General features: G+C 43.5%; 1 non-coding gene across 1 annotated transcript; it reads right to left on the bottom strand.

Moving 5' to 3' along the window:
- Window positions 1–11,683: 11,683 nt before the first annotated feature.
- On the bottom strand, window positions 11,684–11,756 carry TRNAF-GAA. The gene has a single exon. It is a non-coding gene; the product is annotated as a tRNA-Phe (tRNA).
- Between the last annotated feature and the right edge of the window lie 468 nt (window positions 11,757–12,224).

The raw sequence follows: 12,224 nt of genomic DNA, 5'->3' as shown, positions 1-12,224 counted from the left end.
AAAGTAGTGATAAGTCATGAGAGGAGTCTGAAACAATATCTATTAGTTCAGCTCCATCGTGCTGAATAAAAAGTTGCATCTCCCACTGCTTCACTGAAAGCTTTCTCTATAACCCCCACACACACCTCTATTGATTAGCCATCTTTATAAGTATGTATAATGAAAACAGCTGTGTTTGCAGCCATGATCGTGTCTCTGCTATTCAATACTTCCATGGATGTTCAACCAGACCATTCTGGCACAAGCAGCCTATTACCTATGCAGCACACTTATTGCCTTTGTGCAGCTAAGTCACTCCCCCACACTGCAGACACTATCCTCAGCACTTTCAGTTTTTATATCAAAAATTTATTAGGTGCCAGACAAACTAAAATATGACACTACTTCATTTATGAAAGCACAAAGCCAAATAGCAATACCACACGATATGGAATGGTTTCACCTTATCTCCCTTAGGATTCAATTTACCTGGAACTGACTTTTGCCTCCTGCTATCCTTGCATGCAAAAATAAGGCGAAGTTGTAGGAGTTGGAGAAATATGTTGCAGAAATATGTTGAAGAAGCTCAGGAATTATAAATGGAGCTCAGGAATTGTAAATGGAGGCACTAACTCAAAAACACGCTCAACTCTGCACCTCCCCAGACTCCTCAGCACCTGACAACACCTCTCTGGTGTGGGAAGATCAGTCCTTGGACATAGGTTAGGGGGTGTTTTGAACCAGCGTTACCAACATATCATGTTACAGCAGTTAAAGTGCAGGAAGAAGAAATAAGTAATTTTTAAGGTAGTTGGATTAGAGTGTGGATAAAAGGAACAGCAGACAGACGACACTATGGAGATTATATAGTTAGCAAGGGAAGAAAAACCCTGTGTAGAAGTACATGAATAATTTCCCTTGATTACTTCCCTTCATCACAACAGCATCATTTTACGAAATTGGGAACATGCTATGGCATGGAGTACAGGAATAGATGTAGTGCTAGGCTTTAGTCCTCAGGTCCTTTGGTCTCTCAGCAGGACAGCACCTGGACAGACAGACAGCAGATCCCACATCATGTCAGTGCCATTCCACGCCTGCCAGGATCAGCAGCCACCCACCTCTGCATGACAGACAGCGTGGAAGACAGTGAGCAACATTTCAGAAAGACAGTTGCCTCTTGATTGTTTACTAGATAAGTGGCAGGCGGTGTCCCTTACTTAGTGCCTCACTGTTCAGAAGTTACCACAGCTTCCCCTCAGCTATTTTGATTGAATAAAGGAGCCATTATTAGGGCTGCACAATATTGGCACTACACCAATTTTAAAATAGCATGCTGAAGGACTTTTTATTTACTATGAGTTTCTCCTATCTCTCGAAAATGAGTATCACTGCGTGTTGGCACTGCTGCTGAGAGGGTTTCTCCACAGCTATCAAAGGACCTTTCAAACAACTGACAGGAGCACATGAGCCATGGCCAAAGCCCTGGAGATTCAAACCCTGACCACGCTGCCTTGTCAGCTATTCTGAGATACCAAGTCAGGCTACCGCACCTGGAATTGTGTTAAACTGATTTGTTAAAATATTTAGGCTCTGCGCTGGGGATACAGGAACACAGAATATCAGTTACCTTGCAGTCCATACCCATGCACAGATTCACCCCTAAGGTCAAACTTCCCACCCTATCCTCCACAACCATACAGATTCCTGCTCATCTTGGGGATTAATATATTCACGTAGTTATTTTTTCTGACAAGAGAAAGACTAAAGAAACAGAATACTCAAAGGTACAGGCAAAAAATCTCTACTCACAGCTCACCCTGAATACAGAATTCCTGAGCAATGAGTAGGCAGTAGGTTTGCTTTTTTTTTTTTTTTTTTTTTTTTTTTTACCAATGACGGTATTGTTTCTCAGGCTCTAACTGTGCTCAGGCACAGATTAGCATCAAGCCAGAAAAGTATTAAGCCTTTGGAATTTTGGTAAGACTTTTGTCCAAAATATAAAAAATTATTTGGGAAACAATATATCGATAGAAAGAATAGATCACACAATGATTCGTAAGGACAGGTGATACTTCTGGAGATAACTAGAAAGATAATTCCACATAGAAAACTGCATGCAGGAAAAGGATCAAGGTCAAAGTTGAAAGAAAAGAGGCAGAAGGAGCAACACCCAAGTGTGTGCGTCATTGGCAAAAGAGCTTTCAAATGGAAGGAAGGGAGGGAGGAGGGAAAGAGGAAAGGAGGGAAGGAGGGAAGGAATCGTATCATAAGAAACAAACTCAGTCAAGTCAATCCATGGTATTTCAAGCTGAGCACACAAAAGTGATGAACGCTTCTGGAATTTTTTGCCCTTGTGAATATTTTTCTATTTCTTTTCTTCAAAGAAAATATTACACCTTTGTTTCTTTGTTCTGCCAACTCTTTATATTAGTTTGTGATTATTTACATTGTCATAAACCTCATTTGAACAGATTCTATGTGGAGCAAAATTTCAAGCTTGGACAAAATTTCAAGCTTGGACAAAAAGGATTTATAAGGGTTGGAGAATTTTTATTGTACTGCTTGAGATGATTTGAACACACATTTGTGCTTAAATATAAAAAGTTTGAATGAGTGATGCATTGGACAAAGTCCTACCACTGTAAGCAGTTCTACAAGGGGTCTGCAAAGCTGCAGCAAGAGCCTATTTCCTATATACACTGTCACCAGCACCAATCACATCAGTATTGGCATCATGCACACTAGCCTGGCATTGGGTTCGTCCCCCAGCACCAGTTCTGTCCACCAAAGGTGGCCCATGTGTGCTCACACTCCATGATTCCTACAACACAATGCAGCAGCATTTCTTATCAGCAAGGGAAACTCCACTGCCTATCATGGAGCCATTCGGTCTCTGGCATTCCTGCTTCAAGCTGTTTTAAAGCCTTCTGCAGTCAGGCCTTCTTGCCCTCTCTCCATGCCAGATCATTCCTTGGTCACAGATTACCACTGCAGTTTGAATTTTGCCTTCTTCAGCTAGCAAAAAAATGAATTTATAATACCTTGGTATGTTTTTCATTGCTCCAAAGATCATGCAACATCTCTTTTACTTATCTGTGACATGAAACGGCCATGCTGGGTATGCTTTGAATGGATATCAAGCCAGAACAATCTTTATCCAAAGCTTACATCAAATCCACCTTTTTGTTCATATTTTAAGTGACAGATAAATATTTTGGCAGCTGATTTTAACTGCTGTCAATTTATGTGCTCCAGATTTCATTACAGCAAGAAGATCTAAGGCATTTTTCCAATGCTGCCACTAGGTATTACTTGAACACTTATGAAAGTATCTGACTGGAAAATGTCTGAAGCAAAGCTATTCGTGTTACAAGGTGGAAGTCAATTCAAAAGTAAGATACCTTCATTATGCGTCTGCTATGTATGCTTCTACCTGGGAGCTTTATAGCCAGTAGACATCTAATCGATGTAGTCGATGAAGCCTAAAGAGTAATTTGCCTGAAGGAGAAAGATTTCAAAGACATAAACTTCCTAGGAGTTTCAGGAAATCTAGAATTTGCTAGGCAAGTAGACGAGACATTTATTGCCCCAGATGAGGTAAGGCCTGCAGTATAAGATCATGTATTACTAGACACCAGAGATTCTACAAGTAAGTGGGGATTTTAAGTGACCCTAAGCAGTACCTTTCAGAAAAAAAGGTTTCTCTATATGGAGGCTCCCAGATGTCCACCCAGCTGCTCTCTCACTGCCACTTCTGAGCAGGGCAGAGAAGAACATAAGATGGAAAACCTCATGGGTCAAGATAAGAAGATCACCCACTAGTTACTATCACAGGCAAAATCGACTCAACTTAGGGAAAGAATAATTTAATTCATTACCGATTAATAACAGAGTAAAATAGTGAGGAAAAGAAAACAAAACCAAGAATACCTTCCCCTTGCCTCCTCCCCCCCCCCCCCCCCCTTCTCAGGCTCAACTTCACTCCCCGTTCTTCTACACTGAGCAGCTGAGTCCTTTACAAACTGAGCCTGCAGGGGTTGCCCACAGGCAGCAGCTTTTCAAGCACTGCTCCCACATGGGTCCCTACCACAGGGTCCATCCCCAGGAGCAAACTGCTCCAGCACGGATCCCCAAAGGGCGGCAGCTCCCCCCAGACCCCCTGCTCCTGCATGGGCTCCTCTCCACGGGCTGCAGCTCCGGCCCGGGGCCTGCTCGTGCGGGGGCTCTCCATGGGCCACAGCCTCCTCCAGGCCACATCCACCTGCTCCACCGGGGGCTCCTCCACCCATGGGGGGGCTGCAGCGTGAAGATCTACTCCATGTGGGACCCATGGGCTGCAGGGGGACAGCCTGCTCCACCAGGGGCCTCTCCACAGGCCACAGGTGAACTGGTGCTGCATGCTTGGAGCACCTCCTTCTGCACTGATATTGGGGGCTGCAGGGCTATTTCACTCACATTTTTCTCACTCCTGTCTCTCACAGCTGCTGCACTGTGATTTTTATCCTTTCTTACATTTGTTTTCCCCAAGGCACCACCATATCAGCTGCTGGGATTAGCCATGCCCTTCCTGTACAGGCTCTCTTTGACTTAGGTCCTCTCTCCTCCTTCCTCCAGTGCAGATCACTGCCCTCTCACAGCCTTACCTGTTGTCTCCCTGTCCTGTAACTGAGAGAATGAAGCCAAAGTTTGGGCATGCAGAGCAGCTCTGGAGATCTCATGATCCTGCCCTTGCACAAAATGTCTCTTCATACGAACAGTCTCGTCAGCTCCTGCTTTCTCATATTTGCATTATTTATCCAGTCCTTTTCTAATCTGCAGGCTTCTTTTCCTTCAGAAGCCTCACTGAAAATCAATCTACATGCTGTGCTATGTTCACACATTGTTAGAACAGAAGAGCAACCCACAGAGGAGTAACCTGCTCAGGCCTCACACCAAATACATGACAAGACTGCACCAGGAATTCAACCTGAGTTAAAGACAGTTTCTTTGCCTTAGCTGTTTCCTTTTCTTGACAGCCACAAGGCTGCTGTGCTTGTGTCCCATCAATCTGGACTCTGGATTGCTCAAGCTTTCCTTGTGTTGCAAATTCCACTCGTCAATCTTTCCATGGCTTTGCCAGCAGGCCTCCTGGTGACAGCGGATGAAATTTATCTCATCTAATGTTAGACATCTATTGATTACTGAAATCTACACTTAACTGGCCACCCGAGGCTCCTTTACAGGATCCTCTCTTAATGGTGAAAAATAGATGTTTTTAGGGTGCAATTCACTCAGCCTGTTTTCTGTACCCACATGAGGAAGGAATGAATTGCATCACAGAAAGACATACCCTTCTTCATTTCCTTATTGTAAGGGTTGCCTAGGGTTCATTGGTACTCAATACTCATTAAAGGCCTACGTTTGGACAGATGAGTCCCACCTGGGTCCCCCGCTGACTCTTCACTAGGCCTTGCATCCTGACTGAACTTAGCTCCCACAAGTTGGGAGCTGACTGCGATGGGAAAGCCCTACTACCTAAAGACATCCACTGTGAAAGTTCCTAGTCTGATGACACGTTGCTTCCCACCTATTCAAGGACATGTGCTAGCTGAAGCATGTCTATGTACAGCTTCCTCAGAAAGGTCCTAAAATCACGCGCTGCTTTAGTACAGCAGATGTCTCTGCCAACTCAGCTAGATCTTTCCGCAGGCATAAATAAATGCTATTTAGAAACTGCTGATACATTTTTATACAACTTAGTCAGGTATTGCTTGAGTGTAGTTCTATTCATTTTTGTCAGAGATAATGTATGAGCATTTAATTTCCTTTGAAAAATCATTCTTCTGTCTCCCTGTCTTATTCCCTTGTTTAGTGTATCTGAGGAACCTCTTCAGAGATCAAGAAGCTGTATCACCATTCAGCTAACAATGTTACAAGTCACTTTATATCTCAACTGACATATTTTTTCCATTGTCTATCAGATGTAGGAACTGGGATGAAAGCTTAAGCTACTTACAGTTTAGGTAAACACACCACTGACTACCAGACAAAACCATCCTGAGAAAGCAATGCTGCTAATCTCAGCATCTTCAGCTGACAAAGGATGTGTAAATAATGTCAAAGAGATATACCACTTAGGAGCAACCCTATGTCTGCATCTACACCACAGCTCTAGACACCATTTGTCCGAAGTCTGTCCAAGTACTTCTTTGGAGTTAGTTCGTCAGATTCTAGCCTGGACAAACTATCAAGGCAATCACAGAATATAAGGTAGGATTCGTTTAAGGAACCCAGGCATCTGAGAGGTAGAGAGCTAAATCTCAGCTACAATGTGATGGTTTCCAAATAGTCAATGAAGGTGCATTGGGTTTACAAGACAAGGGTTTAGCAGCAGGGGAGCTGCAGGGTGGCCTCTGTGAGCAAAGCCCAGCAGCTGCCCCATGGCAGATCAGAGTCAGCTCCAGACAGCTCCAAAAGGGACCCAACGCTGGCCAGAGCTGAGCCAGTGACATTGGTTGCGCATCTGGGAAAGCAGATTTCAGGAAGGGAAAAAAACCTGCTGTGCAACAGCACCTGGGAGAGAGGAGTGAGACAGCCCTACAGACACCGAGGTCAGTGCAGGAGGAGCAGGAGGTGCTCCAGGCACCAGAGCAGAAGTTAACAAAGTGTTAGGGACTGACCGCAGCCCCCATTCCCTGTTCCCCTGTGCCTCCCAAGGGAAGAAGATAAGGGAGGATGGATGGGGGGAAGGTGTTTTTTAGTTTGCTTTTGGTTTCTCACTGTTCTAGTCTGCTAGTGATAGGCAATAAATTATATTAATCTCCCTATGCTGGGTCTATTTTGCCTGTGATGGTAATTGGTGAGTGATCTCCCTGTCCTTATCTCAACCCTTGAGCCCTTTCCGTCATATTTTCTCCCCCTGTCCCTCTGAGGAGGGGGAGTGAGAGAATTGTTGTGGTGGAGTTCAGCTGCCCAGCTGGGTAAAACCACCACAGAAAGGCAAGAAGCGCCTCCGTTGGGTGACTCATCCCTTTCTCAGACAGGCATCATGGAAAGGTCAAAAAACCCATCTCTCGCCTAAGTTCCCCGCCTTGATCTGAAGAGGAGGTGCGGGTGACTAACTCAAACTTAGACACTGAACTTTTACATGTTTAAAGTAAAGTGGGACGAATTCCACCCTAAACAGCGGTGGTAGGAGACAATCTGATTTAGATCGAGCAGATGCACGCTTGTTGGCAAAATGGGAAGTGAAATATAAGTTAATATCCTAGTTTTGGCACATGTGCAGCTCTACATGTACAAAACCTGCAAGAAGCCAGCAGTCCAGCTAGCACACAGGCTGCCTTTGTGGCCTGTCACTCAGCACACAGTCAGGAAGGGGTGAGCCAAAAACCTCATGTGCAGCACGAAAGGGGTAGGACAGTGGGCCTGCTCTCTACCACTCAGCAGTGTAACAAATTGTGCCAATCACGGGGAAAGAAATATGAGAACTGAAAACCACATTAAAGAAAGTTTTGAAAGACAGCACAAAAACAGTATTTGAAAATAATATCTAAAACCTCTAAGGTCTTGACCTTAAATTAACTCCTTCAAGAGACAGTTCTAGAAGATACTCGCAGTTTTTATTCAAGATACTAAAGCTACTACTTATTCCAACAGGAAATAAAAAAAATGGAACAAAAGATATTCATCCCTCATGTCATGTGGGCTAAATCTCAAGAACATTGCCAACCAAACGAATGAATGCACCCTTGCTTTAAGCAATTACATGTATGTCCATGCAAACAAAAATGCACTGTTTACCCTGAGGTTTACTGAGGAATAAAGATAACATTGATAAGCATAGCAGAATTGACAGTTAAGACTTCACTAAAAAATCTGTCTTGCTAACTATACCATCAACTCTGTATTCCTACATTTCTATGGGATATGAATCCTATATTACTACAGAAGCACAAAGCAGGAACCCTGAGGTATATTGGTAGAGGTGGAAGGAGGAAATCAAAAACACCCAAACTCCCAAGGAACTGAATCAGAAAAAGCCTTCTTACATGTGTTTCCTTACTCAGACCAGATAAAGCTTTCCTAACTTGCTAACTCACAGGAAGAAAAGAAAAAAGAAAAAGATGAAGACTGAATGTAGAATGCTAGATTCTAGAAATGTACAGTAAGCTGATTCTTTTTTTTCCTTTTTAAATGTATTTCTTCCCCAGAAAAATTCCAAAACAATTTAGCTCTTTTTTGGGGGAGCGGTAAACAAATAAGTAACAACAAAGATTTGACATTAGGGAAAATAATAATAATTATTATAATAAAAACTCAGACTGAGCCTTTATGTTTTTAAGCCCCTTTTATTGATCATACTGAATATCTTACTGAATATCTAAATGGGATTTAATGGAGGTCTAAATAGCACAGGAGGCAAAGTCAGAAATATTTTAGTCGAGAGGCAGAAACAATTCTTTTCTAACAAACTAACCCAGTTTTCAGTCCAAGGAGAAGGAAATTTTATTATGTATAGGAACAACATTTATTCAGCACAGAGAGGCATGCTAGACAGTAACAAATATAAGGTGCAGAAACTGCCTGCAGGGACAAGGAAGGGATTTCCTCTATTTGCAGATATAGAAGTCTGGGGGGAGGAAGGAGAAAGAGAAAGGAGAAAGACCTGAGCTTTCTAAAATGCTCAGAAAGCCTATGGAATATGCCAGGCACAATAAGTTATTATTGCCACTGTCGGAAATAACAAATAGAGGGTGTTTCAAAGGAAAGCTTTAAGCTTCTTTGCTATTTGTCATGTTCTGTGGTTGCAAGTTGTTGTGCTTCCACTTGCAGCAGAGCTAGCACATGTGACACACTGCTTGCTGAGCTGCTGCTTCTGCTTCAGTGTTCATTCGCTGAAACAATGATTCAGTAGCCAAGGATGGTAACGAAAAATGAACCATGAACCAAATCCATCGGATTTTGAATATCTGAGTAAGACTGAAGCGGCACTGTAAATTGTGATTTTCCTCAGATTCCCTGTGAGGTATCATCTTCAGTATTTGACAATCATTTAAAAAAGGTATGTAGCCACATCTGTAGTGGCAGAGAAGTTTCCCAGTTGCACAGAAGGAACGTTGTGATTAAAAAATGAAGGCTTCATTAGACAGGCATGAAAGTAGCCTGGATCTGCTTCTTAGCAGGGGAGACAAGCTAATAGAAAAATAAATAGAAATAAAGATGTTCACTGGCAAGAAGAAACCTGGAAAGTAGCAATGCTAACAAGAAGATGGTGTAAAGCAGATAAAGCTGAATGAAAAATGCCTGAATATTGTGCGACATAAAAGCAATAAAGCAACAACACTTGGGGTTATTTTCTCAGAATCTGCCAAATCACATTAGGAAGAAGCACCAAACTGCAAAATCAAACAGTTAGAACTTTAAAAACACTGGAATTAAGGTTATCTCTTAATTTTATCCACTTCTTCCACATAAGACCTGCAGCCTTATTCAGTGCATGCTATCCAAATCCCATAGCAAACAAAAATTAGATTTTCTTCTCTAAGCCCCCATCACTGTCACCTTTAATGTTGTAGTGATTCACAAAATTTCTCTTTAAATTCACAATACCTCTGAGAAGGGAATTGCTTTTACAGATAGCATTATCCTTGTTTTAAAAACAGAAATTTTAGGCGCTGCTGTAGCACACAACTGCTATATATGCATCTGCCTGTGTGCCCCATTGAAAACCAAGTGCTTGGAGAGGACAAGAGTGACACAAGTGATTAATCCATTCCCAAAGCACCATTAATATTTTTGCTGAGTAAATAAAAAGTCTTTGGGAAAAAAAAAAAAAAAACTGACATTGCATGCACAAACCTACAGAGAAGGATGCAAAAACAATCATGATCTTAAAATTTCCTTCTTTCCTTCTGTTCCTAAGTACTTGAGTATGCAGTCTCAATATTCTTTTGAAGGCTTAAAAATCGTTAGGAAAAATTTTGATGTAAGCATATATACTACCTCTTACCTGCCTTATTTGTAAGGGTCTAAGTAACAATTATGCCACTTGTACTAATAGGATATTAATCAGCAGTGAATGCTCCTTAGATTGGACAAGCAAGTCAGTGACAATTTTTGATGTGATGCTGTGATTTAAAAATAAGTAAATGTATTTAAAATAATAATAATAATAATAATAATAATAATAATAATAATAATAATAATAATAATAATAATAATAATAATAATAATAATAATAATAATAATAAAGCTGTGATGCCTTTTCCTGAATAGATGAAAGATTGCAAAATATTGGCAAGGAGCTGATTTGCTCCAGTATTTTTCACTGGTGACACCAGTACTGAGAGACTTTTTTCTGTGTATTGTTCTGGTTTCAGTATATTAAAAAGGCCAGAAAAAAAAAATAATAAAAAGCTCTGAAAGCAGGAGAAAGTGTCTTAAAGACTTTGGTTTCCTTTATCAAAACAAAGGCAGGGTGATGCTTTGTTTCAAAATGCCAGCAACTGAAGAGATCTTTAATCTAACAGAGAAAAGGTTTAACAGCACTAATGGCAGCAATTTACCAGAGGACAGACCCAAATTAAAGTAAGGGAAATATATGGAACAGTTGCAACAGATTACCCAGAGAATTAATGGATTTCTCGCCTCTTCGTGTCTTCAAACCAGAACCAGATGCTGCCCTTACAAATGTGCTTCAGAGAAATCCAAACGATTGGTGCCAACGAAAAAGTAAAGAAAGGAGGAATTGCAAAGACTGGGTGACATTCATTACCAACGTTTCTGGCCCTAAGGCTGTTCTTTAGCCTTTCCATGAACCAGAGGTAGTGACGAGCATCTGCTGGCAGCAGCAGAACAGTGAGATTCAGGAATTTTGATCTCAGTTCTAGATGCTGGGGAGAAGCAGCCTCTGGATCTTCTGTTTCTGACTCTTTCCTCGTCCTGAGAGCTGCCACACAGGATTTCTGTGGCTTCGAGCCTTGTCCTGCCATGTGTCCTCCTCCCCGCTCCCGCAGCACGAAGCCCTCGCTGGTGCAGAGACCTTGGAGGCCCTCGGGCTCCCTCCCTACCCACCTCCTTCCCAAATCACCCCGCGGTGGTTTTTTCATCCACACCTCACGGGTACAACACGTGAGCACCCCAAAGTTTGCCATTTCAGGGGGCTGCTGCAATTTCCTCACAGAGGAGGCCCCTCGCAGAGGCACCATCCATGCCACAGCCCAGGCGCCACCGTAGCGGCAGGGCACAGAACATGGAGCGCGCTCCCCCGGTCCCACCGCTGGAAACGCCGCCTGCGTCTGAAATGAAACAAAACGGAGCGAAACGAAACAAAACGAAACGAAACGACGTAAAATAATAATAAAATAACATAAAAGAGTTAACCGACTGAGGATGACAACAGGAACTTTCAGGCCACCCAGCGTTGGGCGCTGGCAAACCGGCCCGCACGGGTAGAGGGCTGCTGCCGGCTCGCCCCACGCGGTCGTGAGCGACACGCCCGACATGTCGCGACAGCCAGAGGGAGCCGTGCCTAGCCTGGGGCCGCCTGGGGCGCTACTGAGCCGGGGCTGTGGTTGGGGGCGACAGCGGGGGGCTCAGCCAGAAGCGGGCAGAGGCCGGGGCTTCCCCAGGGGGCTGCGGGTGCGGCGACAGCGGCTGGGGGGCGCCGCGATAGGCGATAGCAGCGTGCGGAATGAGGGGGGAAAAGACAAAAGCTTTCTGCCGAAACCCGGGATCGAACCAGGGACCTTTAGATCTTCAGTCTAACGCTCTCCCAACTGAGCTATTTCGGCTCATGCTTGTTGGAGGTGAAAGAGCTACCTCAAAGCCGTTGTTAACCACAGTTCGCCTGGCCACTACACCTAAAATTTGGGTACGAAATTTTGGGTACACGGGCATTTTGAAGCCTGATAAATCCCACACAGAGCTCTGGGTGCTCTCTGGAGCCCTGGCAGGAAGAGCCCCACTTTCTGCAGGGAAGGTGCCCTGCGACTGCACAAACCACACCACCTAACTGAGCATATTTATCAAGAAAAAATAGTATTTTATTCCCCTATCGCCATTTAGGCATTTATTTGAACAGACAGGCGCTATCTCACTCCTGTGGCTACAGGACAAGTGCAGGGGATGTGCCTGAGCACATGTTAGCATGCACAGTACCTACAGCAAACACACTCATGGCTTGAGTTTCCAAGTGCTTCTTTGCCCACCCCATCACCCCAACAAAACCTGCCTGTGAGAGCATCCCTTCTCTACACCCC

Source organism: Aythya fuligula, chromosome 1 (assembly GCF_009819795.1).
Source record: "Aythya fuligula isolate bAytFul2 chromosome 1, bAytFul2.pri, whole genome shotgun sequence".
NCBI lineage: Eukaryota > Metazoa > Chordata > Aves > Anseriformes > Anatidae > Aythya > Aythya fuligula.
Note: the sequence above shows the minus strand (reverse complement) of the source record. Positions and strands in the feature narration are given on the sequence as shown.